The sequence below is a fragment of the Gouania willdenowi genome, chromosome 10 (genome assembly GCF_900634775.1).
Source record: "Gouania willdenowi chromosome 10, fGouWil2.1, whole genome shotgun sequence".
NCBI classification, from domain to species: domain Eukaryota; kingdom Metazoa; phylum Chordata; class Actinopteri; order Blenniiformes; family Gobiesocidae; genus Gouania; species Gouania willdenowi.
The window spans coordinates 22,401,933-22,423,456 of NC_041053.1; the positions used below are offsets into that span (position 1 = coordinate 22,401,933).

At 38.4% G+C, this 21,524-nt stretch overlaps 1 protein-coding gene across 4 annotated transcripts in view; it reads right to left on the reverse strand.

The window, feature by feature from the left end:
• Positions 1-21,322, reverse strand: part of n4bp3 (NEDD4 binding protein 3) — a 33,024-nt gene extending 11,702 nt beyond the window's left edge. For 2 of the 4 annotated variants that reach the window (XM_028460284.1, XM_028460281.1), the window contains exon 1: positions 21,149-21,322. The gene's annotated coding sequence lies outside the window, so the exon portion shown is untranslated. Of the gene's footprint in view, positions 1-8,820; positions 8,963-8,990; positions 9,246-21,148 lie in introns of those variants that run through there. The other 2 variants (XM_028460283.1, XM_028460282.1) reach the window with 2 other exon arrangements.
• Between the last annotated feature and the right edge of the window lie 202 nt (positions 21,323-21,524).

The window sequence follows — 21,524 nt, forward strand, 5'->3', positions numbered from 1 at the left end:
GCAGTGCAGCTAACCCACGTCCTAAATTAGTATATTTATAATATTTAATTATTAATTTAATAATAATATTAGGTACAAGTGAATATATAATAACATCGACTCATGAGCTATTATTAAGTATATAAAATATTATTTCGTACCACCTTCACTAATTGTTACGTGCAGGCTGGGCCTGACAGGCCTGTAGGTTTTTTCTGATTTCTCTCCCTGTCTTGCAGTGACTAACGAGTGATTGGAAACACCTGATCGATTCTGTGTGTGGCTGCACCAATCATCTCTGGAGCCAGTCTTTATAAAGAACTGTCAGATTGTTGGTCTCTCTTTGTCTTAACACTGCATGAGCTGGTAAAGAAAAGTTCTGTTGTTCATTGTGAGAAGGTAGGGGTTCAGGCAAGTTGGGTACCCTACATTTGCAGCACGTAGGTAACTTGGTGTCTATACACATTAGGTAAGAGGCTGGTGCCACCTGCTGTACTTTTACCAAAACTCAGCTTTTTGAAGTTCTTTTTGTTTCTGGTGAGTTCAGAAAGGTTAATAGACTGGGTTTTTTTTTTTTTTTTTTTTTAATTACATTGATTCGGCACAACCTATGGGTCCCCACCCCCCCCCAAATATTCATTTAAAAGTGTACTGCCAATAAATAAAAGGTTTGTTTGCACTATATCATTGTTGTATGAGATGTAACCAAGCAGAAAGTACCACCTTTCACAGTTAAGTTTCCACTCCATTAAAAAGCAGCACAAAGTGCAGCATTCATCCTTTTAAAAGGAGGATTTTCAGGGACAGCTATATTGTAATCAGTTTTACTGAGAGTAGAAGTAGCTTTCAGTGAGATAGTAACAGCGTGAAGAGGAGCATCTCTCTGGACACACTGGAGAAGAGAAAGGGGAGCCAAATTCCAAAGATGCTTTCAACAACACATGCTTAAGCTTGTCAGTTTATGATGCACTAAACACTCACTACCACTGATGCTTTAGTGCATAAAAACCAAAGTGTGTCTGTGTATACCTGTGTGTGTTACTCAACACAGTCCTGCAAAAAGTATTAATGCATCCTCTTCCCTGCATCTCTCTGCTGCCTGTGATCAAAGTTTTATTTGTGGGGCAACTTTGGAGGTTACATCTAAAACTCCCACACAGACACACATTTGGCCACATTATATAAGCTGCATCCGAGCCTTGCTTTCTACTTCCCCATATCAGTTAGTTGTGTTATATGCTAAATATGAGCATTTACCAAAACAACTTGGAGATCTCTCCCTGCAAAGAACTGTAGGGACCTGACAGCTTTCATGGGCACATTCTTGCAACAAAAGACGTCTACATTTACTGCAGAAACAAGCTTATTAGAAAGAAGTATTAAACCAGACCAGGCGGTCTATTAGGTTTTTAAATTTAAAAGCATTAAGAATTGTAATTTGTGCATGAATCAGACAATAAAACATAACCTCATGTTACAATAGCAAATTATATCAGTAAAGCATTAAGGCCTAATTGATGCATTGATCATGTATCCTTAAGTTGCTTATTTTTCCAATAAATAATTTATATAAAGCAAATTTGCCACAGAGTTTAATTGAACAGTTTCATCGTAAATAATCAAGGTTTGTTTCAATCCATTATTTCAATAGTTAAATCAACAACCAGTGTTTTCCCAACCCTTTTTGTCCCATGTACCCCTTATCTTTTCAGTCATATCGCAAGTACCCCTTAGTTCATGTTATGCATTGTTTATTTGTGTCAGCAGGCTCGTCTGAAACATTAACCTCAGATTCAGGCCTTTTATTCAGCCATTACTGATGTTTTGACCATTTTCTATTTTAAACTTTACCTTTTGATGTAATTTTTTTAACAAGGTTGTGCCACAATTTATTCACGGTGGATGTGGAAACCATCTGTGTGGGTGGAAAAATGTGTCATATAATGTCAAAAATTGAATTTACAAATCTGGGTATCTCTTGAGATATACTCAAGTATCCTTGAGGGTACATGTACCGCTGGTTGGTAACCACTGTATTAGAATAATTAGTAAGAATGTACAAAAATGAAATATATTGGCGGTAACTGAAAAGGCCAAAAAACAAATATGCCAATTAGTATTATCATTGCATTTATGGCTATGACTGCATACTAACCACACTAAAATCAAAGCATTGCAATTGCATTAATTAATAACAATAATAATGCTTCAAAGAATAAATCCAGCACGTGTCAAACTCAAGGCCCAGGGGGCCAAATCTGGCCCTTTAAAGCTCTCACAAAACATGACTCGTGTATATTAGTATATTACCAGTTAATTCAGTCTCTCCAAATACACAAATTCAATTAAAAATGCACCATTTCATTCCTGGGCTCACAGTTTTTTTCTTTTCACCTAGACTCTAATTCTGTCAGCACTGCAGCAAGGTCAGCCATGCCTGAGGCAAACCAGGAAGGACTCAAAGCATTAAAAGAAAGAAAAAAAAGAGCCTCACTCTGTGATTGACTTTTACTAGTGCTAGTAGGTAATGGGGGCGTGTGAGAGACATTGGCTGGAGGGCAAAGCAGCACCAAAGTGCTGTTCCGTGCTCTCTAATTTTTTGCAGGTTATTCATTACAAATAGTTAAGACAGACAGTATTGGTCTCTATCAAACGTAAACCCTCATGAAAGGACCAACATGTCAAAAAGCACCTCATAAAAATGTGTTCTTTCTTTCAGTATAGAACTAGATGTATGGACACAGATCTTTTTGGTTTTTACCTCAAGTGAATAGGTTTAAGCGGATTTTTGTCTGTTGATAGAGTAAACACAACAGCACACAACAGGTCAAGTCTTTACGCATGACTCGATACATAGTTCCCACATTATTAGCCGGTGTGGGTTTTTCACTTCCGCCCACCATTTTGTTTGGCATTTCAGCTTAGACGCATAGACAAATTAATAAGAAGAAGCTTCTCGGAAGGATGCATATGTTAACAACGGGCAGCAATGATCCCTCAAAAGTTAGTCGTACAGGGAGAGGTATGTAGCTCTCGTTTGTTCCCTGAATCAATAATCTGTAGTTTATTATTTACAATAGATTCTTACATATTTTTACACGTGCAAAAATCTAAACAATAGGCTTAATTAAAGAATAAACGTTAGGAATGCAAATTTTTTTTTTACCTGTAATGAAGTGATCTGAGCACACCTTAAAGTATTAAATAGGTGTATCCTTTCTGTTGATATTGGCTAACCACAGCCGACGACGGTCCTCGCTGAGCGATTTGGTAAAATCACCTTCATGTTCTTGGATCTTTGGGATGGAGTAGAATCCTAACTAATCAGTCCCAGCTCTGTTAATATACCCACGTACCCAACACGAAATAACCATTCAAGTAACGAAAAAGAGCACTTATTTGCTACAAATATGACTAGAGCATTGCAGTGTCCATAACCGTAACCTACTTTGCCAAAAAAAAATAGCAGACACAGCAACAAACCGGACGTGATGACGTCACACGAGAACTATGTATATGATGAGCTGCTGTTCAGAAAAAGTGGAAACAGAAGATTCAGGTTGGATTCACTAGATCTGAAATAAAGGGTGGTAAACCAGGTGCATCCCTAAACCCTTTGGTGGCGCTGTTTCTTCACCTGCTGTGGGTAATTCACAAATATTAGCTACGTATATAGACTGCCCTATTTAAATGAACCCCTTTAGTATTATTGGGCTTCCTTCCTGCATCTCTGAGAAATCCTCGCTAATCCTGCCCTCTGAGCTGCTGCTCTGGCCTCTTCTGAAAAAAAATGAGCGGTCAGACTTTTGCGACATCACAAAAGTCTGACAATGACAAATGACAATATTCAAAGCTAGAGAATACAAAGTAGTGTCAAAAGTATTGGACATTCTCCAAATGGTGCATTTCCCGATCAATGTCTTGGCTACAGATGTATTCAATCCATCATCCAGCCATAGAGAAAAAAGGATGACCATCAGTGGGGTGCCTTTGCAATCTGTGATTCAATCAATACTAAATTTTCCACCACCAACTGTTGGAAACAATTACTCAGCGCTTAAGTAGGTGGCCACGCAGAATGACAGATGCATAGATGAGTCAGGGTGTTCACGAAACTTTACTTGCCATTTGATTCAATGAAGATATTGTCTGCGGTTTTTATTCAGTGGTTGGGCTCAGCCTTTCAGTTCCAGTGAAATGAACTTATGATACATCTGATAACAAAGATATTTGAAATAATTTAGTGCTGCCACTTGTAGGACTAATCATAGGTTGGCAGAAATTGCCCCCTTTCTGGACAGACATAAGCACATTTGCAAAAAGAAAAGTCCATAAAAACACAGATAAGAAAATTTGGTGTTGCAGACAACAGGTACACTTTATAACTTTTAGCCTGATGTTATATAATCTGCTGCTGCTTGTTACTTGGATTCAGGCAGCATATATCAATTGTGTGACACAAAAGTGTGGTCCAACGCAAAATCATAACATTGTGCGTCAGTTACGGTTTGACTAACCTCCTAAAATATAAAAATAAAATTTTTTTTTTGATAGAAATCTGTTTTAAGAGGATTTCTGGTTTTAGGAGATCCATCTCTTTACAGAATTAGGTCAATGCTGTGGAATTTGCTTGTTTGGACAATGAGGACATCTTGGAGTAATCGCTGTTATCGCCATTTTGATATAATCTATTAAGTTTGTTAAAATGAGTTTTTCCTTTCAGATAAAGAACATTATTTGCTCTTTATAACCCATATCCAACCTTGCATTCATACTTTTTTTTTCTCTTGGCTTTAAAAAACACACTGTAATCGCACAGATACGTTTTACAGTGTATAGTATATTATGCCATGCTCCTTAATCATAGATTTTTTTTTTGTTACAAAATCCAGTCAAAACTGCAGTGACCGATGTATCTTTGGATTATTTGTCACAAATCATGTAGCCTTGAATCTTGTGAATGTCTGCCTTCCTACGAGTCTCTTTATTGTATACTGACACAGACAAGAAACTCCAAAAACTTGAGAAAAACTGAGAATCATCTCCCTTGGAGAAAAAAGTGATTTTCCTTTTCAGTAAATCCTGTTAACTTTGTGAGAACACTTGAGCTGTGTTTGGCATGATCTTGACTGCATGGATTTGGCTGTAAGTCACTAAATCAGCAGTTTGACTTAAGGTGAGGTTTTCTTCTTTGGCATCTGTTCATTCATTGATGGAAGGCTGCGTTGTGCTCCAGCTTCTACTGCCAGTGTTGACTTTACAGTATTGTATTTCAGGCACAGAATTCTATTACTGGCTCTTTCGACAGGAGACATGATGGGGTTATCTGGGGGTAAAGGTTGCAATGGTGTTTCATGGAAAGCTATTGATTTGTATTTGACTGCTGTTACGTAAACCTGCTTCGTTATGAGAAAACAGCACCTCTGGGTGCGCTGTAACAACGCCCCCCTCCTACCTCAGATGGTTTGATTACATTTCTATTTCCTTTTTTAAAATTTTACCACAATCATTTACTCTTTTTAGTTATTCAAACAAAAGGGCCACGATTAACACCACAGCTCGATTGGATGGTAAACCCGTCTGTGTGTATGTGTGCACGCACACGCATGGCAGAGTTAATCTGAGATAAAAAGAGATAATGCCAACAGCAACACGGATAAGTATCTGACCTCAATATTGTTTTGCATGACATTTGCTGGCCCTTCACTCATTAGAAATACACGCATTATTAAGCCCTAATTGCAATTAAACTTTAAAGGTCCCATACTATGAAAAACACTTTTTTTCTGGTCTCTACATCTATAAATTGGTCCTCCCTGAGCCTGCCAACTCCCAGAATGAGGAAAACAAGCGATTCATGCATGGTCTCTGCAGCCCACCCACTGGTAAAACGGCGCTCCTACAGGCTGTTCAGATTCAGCTCCTGTCGTTACGTAACCAAAGGAGTCATTTTCATAGGCCGACCGAGGTGAAGTTTGGTGTGTCCAGCGGTGAGATAGCAGAAGTGTTTCGCAATGTCGTCGCTCAGAGCTAGACATGCAAATTGCTCTGTTGTTGGTTGTACAAATCAACATAAGTGCCTATATTATACTAGTGTAAGCGGCATGTTCTCCGTAAGAGGGGCGTGTCGCAGGTAAGGCCACTGGACAAGTCTCTTCAAGTAGGCGTCAACAGACGGAGCTCATTAGCATTTAAAGGTGCAGGCACAGAGCTCATTTGAGCAACTTTTAGACAGCTGATTTCAGGACCACGGATGGGTTTGGGGAAATGCCTATCAAATACAGTGTTGTTGGACCTTTGACAGCTGTGTGAATTTGATGAAAAACAGTATAATATGAGACCTTTAACAAAACACATCTGCTTGTGCTCTGACTAGTATTCTACCGCCATCATCAATTGAATAAAAGGAGTTTAGTATGCCATTATTTGTTTTAATAAATTATTTGTATATACAGTATTATTAGGTTACAAGGCAGAAAGCTTCAATGGACTAATTGATAAAAACAAAATACGACAAAATGTAGCCAAATTGTTCTTACATTACTTTGATTGGCTACTAAGAATGAAGACTGACAGTGACCAGTCTGTTTAGGAATTTTAAAAACGGTTTGTTGTAAAAATGGAGTAGACCGCAAGGACTTCAAATGACTACTTTTTAAGGGATTTTGCATTAACCAAAACTTAGAATATCAAGTAGATACTCATGGCTATAAGAAAATATACTCTATTTCTAAATAGACCTTATATTAATAAGAGGAGAACTGCTGGATTTATGTTTGAGTTATGCTGGGAAAACCCACATAAATATATCAACAGGAATCAACTGTGAACAAAAAGATCTATTTGGGTAGTTCCATTGGAATCCGTGGGAAAGCAAATAGCAGAGGCGTGCTGTTTATTCCACTTACTCTTGAATTCATTTCAAGTTCTCGCTGGTTTCTGTTCACCTTATTAGCAGAAAAAAACTGTACAATGTTTGCCAACATTTGTTATCAGCAGCGCTGAGCTCACCACATAGCACAAGTTCAGTCGGAGCCATGTGAAGAAGCAAACCCTGCATTCCTCACATTGCTACTCGGGTAATAATTAACGTGCCATGATACGGACACATGCAGCGCCGAGATAGTCCATGTGGATGGTTTCTATTGCAGGTCTCGGCTTTGATCTAAATCTTGATTATAACCTTACAGAGAAAAGTAATGATGAAATAACGAAGCCGTATAATCAGCATGCATGGCAATACACAGCTAATTGAGCGAATAAAGGCAGGGACATAAGAGGCCCAGTTCCTTATTATATTCTTTACATGGTGGAGGGGGTACAGAGATCCTCCTCTCTGTCTTTGGCTCCTTTGTTCATGTCAGAGTCACTGTGCTTGTGATTCCTGTGATGCAAATCAAGTGGTTCCCATATCGACTCACACCTGAACCAATTCCACTTGAATGTGCACACGCCTCCAGTGTTGGCACATGCACACACGAGTGCTAACACACCACAAATAGAAAAATGTGTGGTCTGTAGCTCAATATTGATCAGGATTCAGCGCAGACGCAGATATGGACCGATTAAAACATCCCCTATCGATAATGCAGCCTTAAGTAAACCTCCTACACAAGCTTGGCTTTGATTTCCTCTGCACTCTAAGACCAGAGGATGATCTGAGCCCTGATGCTAATGCGGGCTGATGCTCAGTGAGAGGATCAGCACTTTTCTTGAGTTGTTTTATGTTAAAGAAGGCAACTGTCGAATGGATCAGCTCACAGGGAACTATTCTTCAGATAAAAACAGAACTTTGCAGTTAAAGGTTTCAACAGACAACAATGCAAAACAAAAGTGACATACCAAACAAAAGAGGAGACATTTATAGTGTGGTAGTGGAATTTAGGTTCAAGGAAATCGAAAAAAACAAAAAAAACAAAAGTAATTTTACTTAGCAAAAGTACAATAAAAAAGTACCGGTATTATATTGTATTTTAGAGCATTTCCAAGAAAACAAAAACACAGCAAAAGCTAAAACAAGGAACAAAATAAAGATAAACCTAAATAAGTTACAAGATCTCAAAAAAATGAAGGCACTTGATTGCCTCAATTTTTTTTTTAAGATGATTAACTTAAAAGTCAAAATCTTCCGGAACTTAAAAGGTTGGATGACTAGATACTTCTACTTTTTGATAACAGTTAAATTAAAGTGCTATATGAATTAAGTTTATCTTTTAAATAATCCTTATTTAAAACAATAGGACTTTATCATTATTAGTTTGCGATTAATTAATTCTGTTAAGTTGTGTTTTCAAGTTATGCTTACTTAAATGTACTCAAAAATTATTAGTTAAAGACACTCAGAAAGGAAGAACATGTCAGACCAATTGACATAATTAAGTTTGTAGAACTTATTCTATAACTTTGAGTATAAACTACCTAATCTATTTAATTACTTCGGGTTTGCAGTGTAATGCTCTGCATGCATCATGTCATTTTCCCACAAGAAAAGCTTCAGTTAACAAGTTTGTGAATTAAATTTTAGCTAAAGAACAACCCTGCATTCCTTATGGCCAAAGTAATGAACAATCTAGCAGCTTTCCCCTGGCTCTACAGCTCCTTGTCCATACAACATCAAATCACTACATAGAGTTTAACGCAATGGCACCACAACCCTTAATGGAAAAAGCTTAGTTACATTTAGAAATGTATGCATTGTGAGTGTCAAGCTAAAGACCATAAAGATGTTTTCCTAAGTATATCCAAAGTCATGTTTTCTTTAAAGACAAAACACCAAAAAGGAAGTACATTTTCACAAAGATTAAATAAAAATGTCTAAATATGAATAAAACCTTTGTTTACCTGCGTTTGTTCACCGCTCTGCTCCTGATCCAACACTTTTTAATTTAATTCTCACTATCTCTTCTTTGCCCCTACTGATCCTGCCACATGACTTCCTGTTTCTCAGCATCTGACGGCAGGTGGGAGGTGCATGGATGAGGATTAAACAAAAAAAACACACAACCACTCACCTGTGGGCCACCACAGGACAACCTTCATCTCGGTGGAAGATTAAATTGATTTAAAGGTGTGTGTGTGGATGAATTCCATACAGGCATCCATTCGAAGATACAAAGCAGAGACAGTTGAGCTGCACTCTGTTGGTATTTTTATGTGATCTCAGAGAAGAAAGGCAGAAGGATGAAAGGCAAGGCGTACTTCCCCGTCCAGAGCACACCCTCCACTTTCCCTCCTGCTCATCTCTTTGTGCGCTCGGAGCCCTCTTGGGGACCTGTGTGGTCAGACTTGTTTCTCTAGTTCTGGAAACAAAGCCCCGCATGTCAGCCACATTTGAGGCCTTCAATTTAATCACCACGCTCAAACACCAGCGCCAGTTTCATTGAGCAAACACAAACAGTGCATCCATTTTTCTACAAAAGAGAAACACAATCACGTGTGACAGCAAGAACAAAAAAAGAAGAAAAGTGCAAAATGGAGTGGAAAGAGGAAAAAATGACAGGAGGGGGTTGTGTCAGTCAGAGTGCACCTTCTGGACAATAGTCCATGTGTAAGACATCCTTATGAAGGCTGGGGAACTGGAAAGGTTCTGCACTGTTATCAAATTACGTAACTCAAAATGGCAGGGATTGTTTCTGAGAAAGGAGAAGAGAGAAGACATTGTTCTATACTCCTTTCTTCAGAAGAACACAACTCCTTTCTTCCGTCTTGAGCCAAAGAGGCATCGAGTCTTCTTAAAGCTACAATGAGCAGATGTGGAAGAATCCGAGCTAAGCACCTTTCAGTGAAGGGGGGCACAGTGTAGTGATTGCAAATTTATTAAAGGCATTCCTAAGCAGACGTCTCATGTTTTATCTTTGCACTTTGGCCTGCTGTGTAAAATAGAAAGAAAATCTGATGGAAAATGACAACAGAAACAACCCTCAACCCACATTCAAACAGGTGCCAATGAACATCTGTCGTTACGTCTTTAGGCCTCACATGCATATCCAGTCTCAAATTCCACAGATAGCTAGATTTGGGTCACCCAGCTACCTGGTAGCGCTGAGACAGAAAGGAAGCAAGATGAGGGATTAGAATGGTGGCTCTAGTCAAGAGTTTAAAGATCATCATCCCAGGCAGAACCTGAAGTAATAAAAAATTTCACCCATTTCCGTTTAATCATCTGTCCCTATTTAGATGACTTTACTGACAATAAAATGTCCCAAAATTGTACCAAACGTGGAAAATAGGGTTATAAGTAATCAACTACTGTTGTTAATTTCACATTTATATGCTTCAGATAGGCTTTCGGACTCTGGGAGCGTTACTCTGAAATCACACGAGATTACGTAGCGAAAGCTTTACAATGTCTGTTCGTCACACTCTTGAAGTCACTCATTTGAAGCTCATGGGAAAAATACCATGGAAATGCATGATATGGGCCCAAAACATTATTTGTGAAAGCTTTAATTACCGCCACCCTCACATTCAACTAATACACCATCAGCTAAACCTGTCTTTGTACCAGTGCATTTTTAGATTCAAAGGCCGTCATAGTAATCTGAAGCACTTTCTTTTATCCCAACACATTAAAAACACACTTAAGATAGAGCTCTGCATTAATTTTCAATCGCACGACAACATGATCACTAAACAAACCGTAACACACAGGGAACAGAATCCAACGGGATTATGACAGAATTGGTTTTATTAGTCCGTTTGTCAAACTTCAATCCAAGTTCCCCTCACACTTTTTGCTTCCAAGTGTAAAGGGAAGAGTTAAAAACGTCCTTTTCTCGCAGCAACATAAGCAATGCATCTTTGGCCTTGGTTCTTGTAACACACAGTTCATAACTGCTACACATCTTACTCTACAAGCCCAGCCGCAAATCGTGCAACAGGCGAGACCTTTGAAATAAGCATTGCAAAGTAGTTTAGCGATGCAAGATCCACCACAAGTCGGGTTTATACAATGTTAACTAACAGAACTTGGTAACACGTACATTGAAACGGTCATGAGGGATCTCAAGACAGCAAACTGCTAAAAACATTGGAGAAATTAGCCTGTTCGCTAACATTATGACATGGAAATTATCATAAATGTGGAATTTTGCAAAGCCTTATGGAGCTATTTGGGGGTAACATTTATGATTTACTTGAATTTATTACAAAAAATACAATTTTTTTTAATGTAAAATGGAATAATCTTTATAGAATTGCATTTTTTTAGTCCTCATTAACCAAAAGTAAAACTTTGTGATTGCTGCTTTCAAGGAGGAGGAAACAGTATCATGATGACAGAAGAAGAATGTGGAAATGCTAAAGAGGAGGACAGAAGAGGCTAAGAAGAAAGAGATGAGTTCTTTTTCAAGACAGTGTAATGTCAAACCATGCAGTCCCTCAGACAACATGACAGTCTGGGCTGGACTCATTTCCTCAGCCTAAGCTTTTGAGGACAGAAGCCATACAGGAAACAGCGGTGGGGGGGCTTACTGGCTCTCTGTATGTGTAATACCTTCATCCTGTGTTGGTCATTGTCTGTCTCTCAGGTTTGTGTTCAGGTAAAAATAAACTCAGGATGTTGGCGCGTAAATGCACGTGTACACGTCGACAGCATTGGAAGTACGTTTAAAATCAAAAAGTACACAAAATGGACAACATAAAATCATAGCAACCCAAGAGTAGCTAATTAAAAGCTTGAACAAATAAATGAGTCCTAAGTTGGCTTTTGACAGTGTCAACTTGTAGTCGACTGCCAAAAAACAAGTTGTTTATTTGTTTGTTTTAATATATTTGTCTGTAATAATTGAACATCAGCATGGTTTAAATAAATGTAGCTCAGTGCGATACATATGAAAAACACACCCTCACATGCAGCTGCTGTGCAGTGATAAGATGACGGCTCAAAGGAAAACTTGCGCTGCCTGGAAATACTTTTGGCTAAACAGTGACAATGTTTTATGCAAACTGTGCAACAGAAAGCTTTCAGGCTATTAGAACCTCATTAAACATCACCTGAACGTCAGCATACGTCTTTGAAAACGGTGTGTGTGTGTGTGTATGTGTTCATTAAAAGGTACAAGGGACATTAAAAGTGATTATTTTTTATTTTGTTGCCCTATGTATATTGTTGTATAGTTGACGATTTCTACTTTTCTGACACTCGTGAGACAAGCAATGGTTCGACTGTGTTTTAGGACCAAATCAATAATAACAAATGTAAGACTTCGAGAATAAATTTGTACTATTACGAGAATAAAGTTGTAATATTATGAGAATAAAGTCGTAACATTATGAGATTAAAGTCATAATATTCAGGGTTCACACCAGTGCTGTTGAGCGTAGGGCCCCTTGACATTGTAAATTTGCTCCCCTACGGAGTGATGTCGCCCCCTCTGTTCAGTTTTCAGCAACGGAGGGGGGGGATTTTCTCGTTTTTTCAATTTTTAATCGGTACCGTTGTAATAATTGTTGCACTTGGACACAAAAGCAACTTCCAGGCCCGCACGGGTTGTTTTTGCTCTTTTTAATCTGCATAACCGAGAAACACATACTGTACATCAGCCGCACCGTCTATTTAATACAGATGATTTGCTCAGATGCAGCTGTCTTCACATGAGGACCCCAAGGACCCCTGCCACCACTTAGTTGCCCCTGATGTTGCCTGTGTGATTCTCCGCTTGGTCACCGTAATCACTGTCCAATATGAGCAGTGTAGCTTCAACCGGATGTAGCATATAGCGGCACGTGAAGATGCTCGTCATGTTTATAACTCGAAACTGGTCTTTTTTTTGGGAGCGATTAAAGCTGTGTTGTGTGCATCCTCTCTGTGTGTGTGTGTGTGTCCTCCGCATGCGAGTGTGTGTGTGTGTTCCAATTTTTCTGCATTTTGCACACAATATCTAATTTAAATTTGAAAAGCACATATTGAAATCAGTCTTTTGAATAAAATGTTATTGTTTGTCTCTACAGTGTGTGTGAGTATTAGTCGAGGACCTATACTAAGCAAGACTAACTGACCCTTCACCAATCCAACAAATAATTTTTAGCTTTAAAGTAAAGCTGGAACAAAGATAAAAAAAAAACAACTTTAATTTTACTTCACTACATTTTGCCACACAATCCTAATATGCTGTGAAAAATTCTTGGTGAGAACCTTGATATTACCAGAATAAAGTCATTAAAGCTTATTGCGAGAATAACCCTGTAATACTACGGGAATAAACTTGGTGAGTCGAGAGCACGTGAACATGAAGGATTCTCCTTAACTGACACATTTTCTTGCATATTTTAAGGGATCTTCAATGTTTTTTAGAAGTTTGGCCTGCATCTTTTTACATGTACCTCTTAGAATGTCTATGCCTACTGGTTACCGCCTGAAAGTTTGTTACTTCATTCCTAACGTGATTTCTGGTGGATATTTTGCAAGACACTGTAAATTGCCTGACGGCTTGGTTGACCGAGGATTTCGGAGTGGAGGCTGGCTTGACCACAGTGCTGCAGGTGAGGAGACGGTGCACGCTCACGCAACTTTGCTCCGGGTAATGCACCGAGTATAAATACCAATGTGCTCCTTTGGAGTGAAAGCGGTCCGCCAACGGAGCCAGGAATAACGAGTCCTTCACTGAGTGCGCACTCACATTGAGGGCAGCAGTAAAATGGAAAAACGTGCGATAGAACGTACGCGTTCATTAGAACCAGCATGGATGGACAAGAAATGATGGACTATGATGCCAGGTCAGATGTTCAGCTGTGGTTCTCCCAGGGCAGGGGTCTGCAACCTGCGGCTCTGGGGCCTAATGTGGCCCTTTGACTCTTTTGCAATGGCTCCCTATAGCTTAAAAAAAAAAACAACTATTGAAATAGTTAATTTTTACAGAGGCTATTAATGATTAATGACAAAAAAAAAACAAGATATAACAATTTGTTTGCCTAAAATAAATGACATTGTGCAATGACTGAGTTTTGAATCCCTGGTAAGATAACTAAACCAATAAAACACTATTCTGGAAGAAAATAGAGATTTTAATTATGTGGGAACAGATTAATTTAACCACCAATGTGCCAGTTAAAAATGCATGCTTTATGTGTGGCAAGAAAAGAGCAATTAACATGTGTTGTCATCAAATTCAAGTTATTTTTTGTAGCCTTTCAAATACATTAACTAAAAAAAAAACTAATTTATATAACATTGTGTTCATGTTAACTGAGATGTGTAAGAATTTTAAGATGCAAGATACTGTTTTATTTCTTGATGTCAATTTATTTTATTTTAAACCATTTTTAAGTTTCCATTTACATGATCAATATAAATCACATCAAATTAAATCAAACATTATTCTATATCATTTTAACTGTATAGAATTTAATACACTATTGTCTTCATTGAGAAGGTATTTTTTCGGCTCCAGGAGGACTTTAATCCAGGTGAGATGAGGTTAAATGGTTCCTTGTAGAGTAAAGATTAGGAGACCCCACGATAAGAGCTGGACCCTCTGAATTTAATTCCATGGGGTGAAGGAATGCAGATGCTAAGTTGGTTATGCTACTGTTAAGTTAATTCAAGTACAGCATTTCTGCAAAATAAAAAAACAGAATACATGTAACCTGTTGTTATGCTTTGCTGTTATTTTTAAAAAATGTTACGTCTTCTTTTAAAATTATATAAAAGAAATGACCTGTTATTTCAGCCACTGAATATTGACACTAAAACATCAAAACATTTAGCAAATATATCTCGAGTCCTTGTCAATCTTTACTTCATACAAAACTACGGTACGCCAGTTAAGTCAACTATTCAGTAGCATGCATGTCTACGCTGTACAATCTCCCCACCCCGCTCAAAAAAAGGTGCAACCAAATTCTGTGCTGGTGCGACCAACTGAAAAAGTTAGTTTAGAGCCCTGCATGTAGCTGAATAATGTCTGATTAACAGGGGAAATAGTTGTAGTGGCCACATGGCAAGGCATTATGTGAAAAAGTGTATTAGTGAAGTGTTGTTAGAAAATAAAATGCTACAGTTACTTTACGCTTCATTCTCATTATTAATATGATTGTGCCATACACATGCACGCACACTCTTTCTTTCTCTCACACAAGCACGCACTCACACACATTAGAGGTCGTCAGATCTGGTCGTTGCCTGTTATTTATTTGTTTAAGTATATTATACTTAAATGGTAAATGGTAAATGGACTTGATTTTATATAGCGCTTTATCACCACACTGAAGCAGTCTCAAAGCGCTTTACACATCAGCTCATTCACACACCAGTGGGACAGGACTGCCATGCAAGGCACTAGTCGACCACTGGGAGCAACTTAGGGTTCAGTGTCTTGCCCAAGGACACTTCGACACATAGTCAGGTACTGGGATCGAACCCCCAACCTCTCGATCAGAAGACGACCCACTACCAGGTGACAAGATACGACAAGATATTGGGTTTATTCATTTTAATGGTATTGGAGAGAGTAGGGTCATCAGTTGGAGAGCACATCATAGTATGGACATTATCCATTAATTTAGGCCTATTAATCAATGAATAAATAATTAATTATCCAATTATTTTCCAGTAAATCGCAGAGTGGTACTTTGGACAGCTTCGTACAGAGGGCTCCATCATGTTCAACCGTGCAAGCTGCTGAGTTCACAGACAGCATTCTGAACATGATTGTCACAGACATGTGCCCACTGTCCATGGTGGCGGATGAAGGATTACAGAAGATGATTGCCACTTTTAATCCAATTCAAATGCACTCTTTTCTTTCTTTAAAGAAGCAGCTACCAGTGCAGTTATGTTAAGTCTAATAAAAATGTTTATCTTAAGAGGAATTGAATAGGTTGGTCATTTAACTGACTTCTTTTATTTGTATTACTATTGAATTAAGTAATTTAATGATTTTTTTTTTTTTTAATTGGATCCGATTACTCGATTATTCGCCAGAATAATCGATAGAATACTCGACTATTAAAATAATCGTTAGCTGCAGCCCTACTTCCAATATGCCACAAATTGATGCCTGGAGTTTCAAATTGAAATTGAAATTGAAAATTATTTTCTTTTTAGTCTCCTCTTCCTTCGTCTCATCATCTTTTCTCTTATTTGTGGGAGTTGTAGTGTCATAGCCTTGCATGTGACCTATCATTTCAGATGCCATTTGAAAAAACTACAATTACATACATATTAGGGGTTGAACAGACTAATCAATTAGTCGACTTTAGTGTTGTCTCACGACTCTGTCCACGGGACGTCGACTAGTCGCAGTACCTGACTTTTACCCAAGTTGGTGGCACAACACAGCAAACAAGGGTCCTAGTACCCCTGCACGGTAAGGCAGCACAACATCAAGCGTTTCTCGCTCCTTCCTTGTTTGTGCTCAAATTGCAGCTGGTAGGCAGATACTAGGGCTAATGTACATGCTAATGTTAGCTGTAATGTTAACATGTCTATGTATTAAAGGTAGGGTAGGCAATTTTCAAAAGCTAGCATGATTTTAAATGTAGCTTCCCCGACGGCTCCGCCTTTACCTCCCTCCCCCCTCCCCTCTGTCCTCCGTTGTTGTGCCAAAATCTGTGACCCATAAAAATCTTACTTCACCCACCGGAGCAGCATGTTCAAGGTGGAGTAAATAGCTCCTGAAATGCTACGAAGAGGTTACGCACTTCACGAAGCACTCTTCTTCTCTACCGCAGAGAAGCCGTAACGGTCACATTCCCCCAAATTATGGCACGGAAGCAAAACAAGTTTGCCATAAGAACATTGCAAGTATGTGACAATCTAACCAGGATGGTCACATACTTCCACATGTCTTCTGCTATAAAGAAACACCTGTCACTTTGGAATTATTAACCTATCTGGGTGTGTTTGAGAACTTCCCTCCAAACGAAATCTTGAGCTTGTAACTCAATGTAACTTGATCCTGTTAAGAACTTCAAGAAATGAGTCACTGTTTGAGCGTGGGAACAGATAAATGATCACTTGGTCCAAAGCTCCATTTAAACCCAATTTGAGAGCAGTTACCTGAAAGGACAAAACCAGTGTTTGACCCTCCTGATAGATAAGATGAAGCAAATGATTGTCCTTTGCTGGGATAGTTTTGATCCGCAAACGCTGAAGATGTAATATTCAACTGAGGCATATTTTAGACCGGCAGCTCTGTCTGCATGGCTGGCCAGGCAATGAAGTGATTTTCTAAACCCTGCGTGGCTTTAATCACATCAACATACGGATAAGAGTGCAGATCAGGCCAACGAAAGGCGAAAGGGATGAGTGAGAGTAAGCAGAGGAAATGCATGTGCCTGAAACGGTTTCTACAGAGTGATGAGTTATGACTCGGACAATGAAGATAGAATGAAGTGAAAACACAGAGAAAGAAAGGTTGGAGGATGTCGTTCAATATAAGTAAATAAACAAGCCAACTAAATGTGATGACTAAAAAACTAAAAGCATGAAGTGAAACAGTAGAATGATGTGTTTGATTCTGAAGCTGAAATGAAGGAAAGCATCTGTAAAGGAAATGTCATGAGCTTTGTGTCAGCCACAAACTGACTTGCATGACTAACATACCATCAATGCTACAAAACAAAACGCTGCATTGTCTGCTGCAGTGTGACATCCAAACAGCAATCCAAAATTTATGAGGGGAATTCATCAGACGAAAATCAAAGCCTGTTCTATTTAAACCAGAAAAATGTAGGCGTCACTCAACACTGCTACGCTTTGGTGAAGCAGAGCTCGGATCCTGTGGTGTTTATGTTGAAAACGCAGAGCAAATGGTCAGCACAGCTCGGAGCGTCAACAGAATCACCGTTTCATCAGCTGTCAACTCTTCAAGCAGACATGTAAAACGTGCACTTAAATGCACACACATGCACGCAAGGAATTGCAAACCCCCGAGGAGTTTCGCAACAGCTGAACCAAGACATCCCGTCAGCTGTCTGCTGAGAGCAAAGCTACAACGAGACAAACTCTGCAAACGTCAAACATCTCATCCCAGTATAGTCTGACCTCACAGTCGGGATAGAAATTATATTTTCCCATAAATTAAAGACTAACATCAAACTTTTAATGATTGTCACATTTTACATCTGGACATTATTCACATTTTAAGGAAAAAAAAATGACAAAAATTATACATTACAATTAACCGCTCTCAAAACCAAGCATTTGTTACTTGGAGGAAAAAAACAACATGCAACAACATTTCAGTCTAATGCTCATTATACTATTCAGCAATATTGATGAGCAAATAATTGAAGTATTGTCTGTTTATTACAGTATCCCACACAGGTCATGAATTGCATGAAAAAAAATAGAATTGACTGACATGTTTTAACTCTCCAAACAGCTTAGTCTTAGTCTCTCTAAAATGTTGCAATAAAATACATAGCACATTATTTCTTCATATTCTAGTCCACAAAATCCAAAAGATGCTTAGACAACCAGTTTTCTGCTGCATTTCTTTACATCATTAGCATTGTATAGAGACAATTAAATAGTCTGTAGACAAAATCCAAATTTTGGAGAGGTTAGTAACCAGAAGTGAAAGTAACAGATTACAAGGACTCACGTTACTGTAAATGAGTTGCTTTTATGGGTAGTATATTTCTAAATCAGTCATTTAACTTGTACTTAAGTACGTTTAAAAGTAAAGTAATTTGTTGCATTTCTACACCGAACCATTACTGAGTAAATTACAATTTTTTTGTTTTAAAATGATCAACGGACATTGATAAACTACAAAAAATTAAATGACCAGACAACAATTGTTTGCATCACATCATAGCTGACCAACCAGATTTAACGTAATGCACAGCACCAAAATAGCATTGAATAACGGTTATTTTCTCAGTTTTAGAATTCATAAATGTAGCTATAGTTAGAGCCTGATATATTTTTTTTTTTATATTGCATTGAATTCATTTGTGTTATTTATTTAAAAAATAATTTTATTTAACACATATGCATTTGTGGAAAATAAATTAAGTTCCAATTGCACAAGATCTCATCTCTTCCTTTTTATACATGAGATGTTTACTGTATGCAAGGGAACTGTGGCAAGATTTATTATCAAAATAAACGTGGGGGGTGAAAGTAACTAGTAACTTTTACTTTGAGTACTATTTAATGGAGCTACATTTTATTTGTATTTGAGTATTTTATGTATGACTTACTTGTACTTGTAGTTGAGTACAATTTCAATCAAGTAACAGTACTTCAACTTGAGTAGGATATACCAGTACTCTTTACACCTCTGTTAATAACACACTCACACCTATGCTAGGAACAGTTTAGGGCTGGGCAATATATCAAGATTCAAGAAATATTGGGTTTTCTTTTTTGGGGATATATAAAATTACAATATCGCCTATATCGATTTATATTATATATATATATATTTTTTTTTATGTTGTTATAAAATACTTACAAATAAATACACACGTGCCGTCCCTTACAGGAGAAAAAGCCAAAAGTGACATATATTGTGCAGCTGTTTGTTAATAAATGCGCCTTTGTGGCATTATGCATCAGCAAATTTAAATATGAATTGTCTTTCTGGTCAGACTTTATTTTAATTCAAATTATCGAGATTTATATCGTTTATCGCCATTTTGAGGAAAAATATCGAGAGATGAGTTTTGGTCAATATTGCCCAGCACTAGAACATATGATCCTCTGAGGAAACCTTAGTATGTTTTTGAAAAGCACCCCACACATTTAGGGAGAACATGCAAACTTCCCCTACCTGCAGAGGTAGCGTTGTTTGAGTTTTATCAGAGAGATACGCATTTGTGTACATATTTTGTTTCAGTGGAGCTGTCTCACAGTAGACAGCAGAGTCCACTCCCTGAATTCCTCCATGAGCCATTCCTAAATCACCGTCCATGGTTATCACACAATCTCCAACAACATGCCCACACATCCATTGTTTCTCTATTGTCACATCGGCTCCTTCACTTGCGTCATTGCACACCCATAACAGAAAAAGCTCAAAGCCTCCTCCTGCAAACTCCAAGAGGCTGAAGGTCAGAGTTCATCTGCCTGGCCTCTGGTCTCCACGACAACAGCCAGGCAGTTCCCAAAACTGAGCAGGAGTCAGCCACCCACCCACACAGAATGAGTGTTTTTATTCTACACAAACTCCTGAGCATCAACACTGTGTGTGTGTGTGTGTGTGTGTGTGTGTGTGTGTGTGTGTGTGTGTGTGTGTGTGTGTGTGTGTGTGTGTGTGTGTGTGTGTGTGTGTGTGTGTGTGTGTGTGTGTGTGTGTGCGTGTGTGTGTGTGCACTTGAGCTGGGCAATATATTGTTATTCAAGATATATCGAGTTTTCTATTTTGGCGATATAGAAAATGACAATCTCGCCTATAACAATATATTTTTCAACTTGTTTTTATTAATATAATCACACAGTACAAATCACATCATACACATATTTAATATCATTCATAGAGTGCAGTCAAACAGTGTCCTTTATACTTTTTCCATATTTCAGAGATACATATTTCATAGCTTATTTTGTATTAAAATACTCATTTTCGGATTCGCTGCTTTCGTTACTTTTCAGAACAGCATGGAAAGCACGGTTAGATGGATTACTGTGTGTGTTCTAACCCAGACCTTCCCCTGAACAAGTCACACTACAGAACTCACTCACACGTGCTGTCCCTTATAGGATAAAAAGCCAAAAGTGGCGCATTTTGTGCAGCCGTTTGCGAATAAATGTGCCTGTGTGGTATTTTTTATCAGCAATTTTAACTTAGAATTGTCTTCGTGGTCAGACTTTACTGAGTTAAAAATATTGAGATTAATATTGTATATAGCCATTTTGGGAAAAAATATAGACATGAGTTTTGGTTCATATTGCCAAGCCATAAGGTGCACTAAACATTTAGCAAAACACTTGACTGCAGTGAGTGGAGGTGTAGCAGATCAGACCACCAGGGCTGCTGCAGGGAGACAGGAGAATAATGGCACTAACATGCTGCTCCACTTCACGTTTTTCATATCAAGTGAAAATATGAAACACATGAATAAGAGAAATGTGAGAAGTTTAAAGGCTGAAATTGCACCTATGAAGCCTTCCTGTGCGCACTGGAGCTTCTTGTTTCCATTCTCTGCAGAAACTTTGCAGAGTTGATCGTCTTTGCACTGATAAAGAAAGCAGACAGAGGTAGAAAGTGGAGCTCACCGTGTTCTGCATGCAGGACATCATCCCTCAGTCCGGAGCTGCAGGTTCTGAACCACAAACAGTGTGTGCAGGAAGGTTTCCAGCAGAACTACAGCAGACCACGATCAGCGAGGACACGCTGGTTGAACCGGACTGAGTGAGCCACTGAGTCCCCGACAACACATGCCTGGCCCACCGACACTGGACAGCAGGGACTGGGGAGTGACAGCGCCATCTACTGAGCACATACACCCTACACAACTTTCATCCTGTAAACATTTGAAAGCTGAAGACCACTAAATGTTTTCCTGCTGTTTGTTCTTTTTATTTATTTTTCATTTAATTTAATTTTAATAGTTGTGTCGTTTTCTTTGTTCTCTTTCCTTTTATTCTTAGT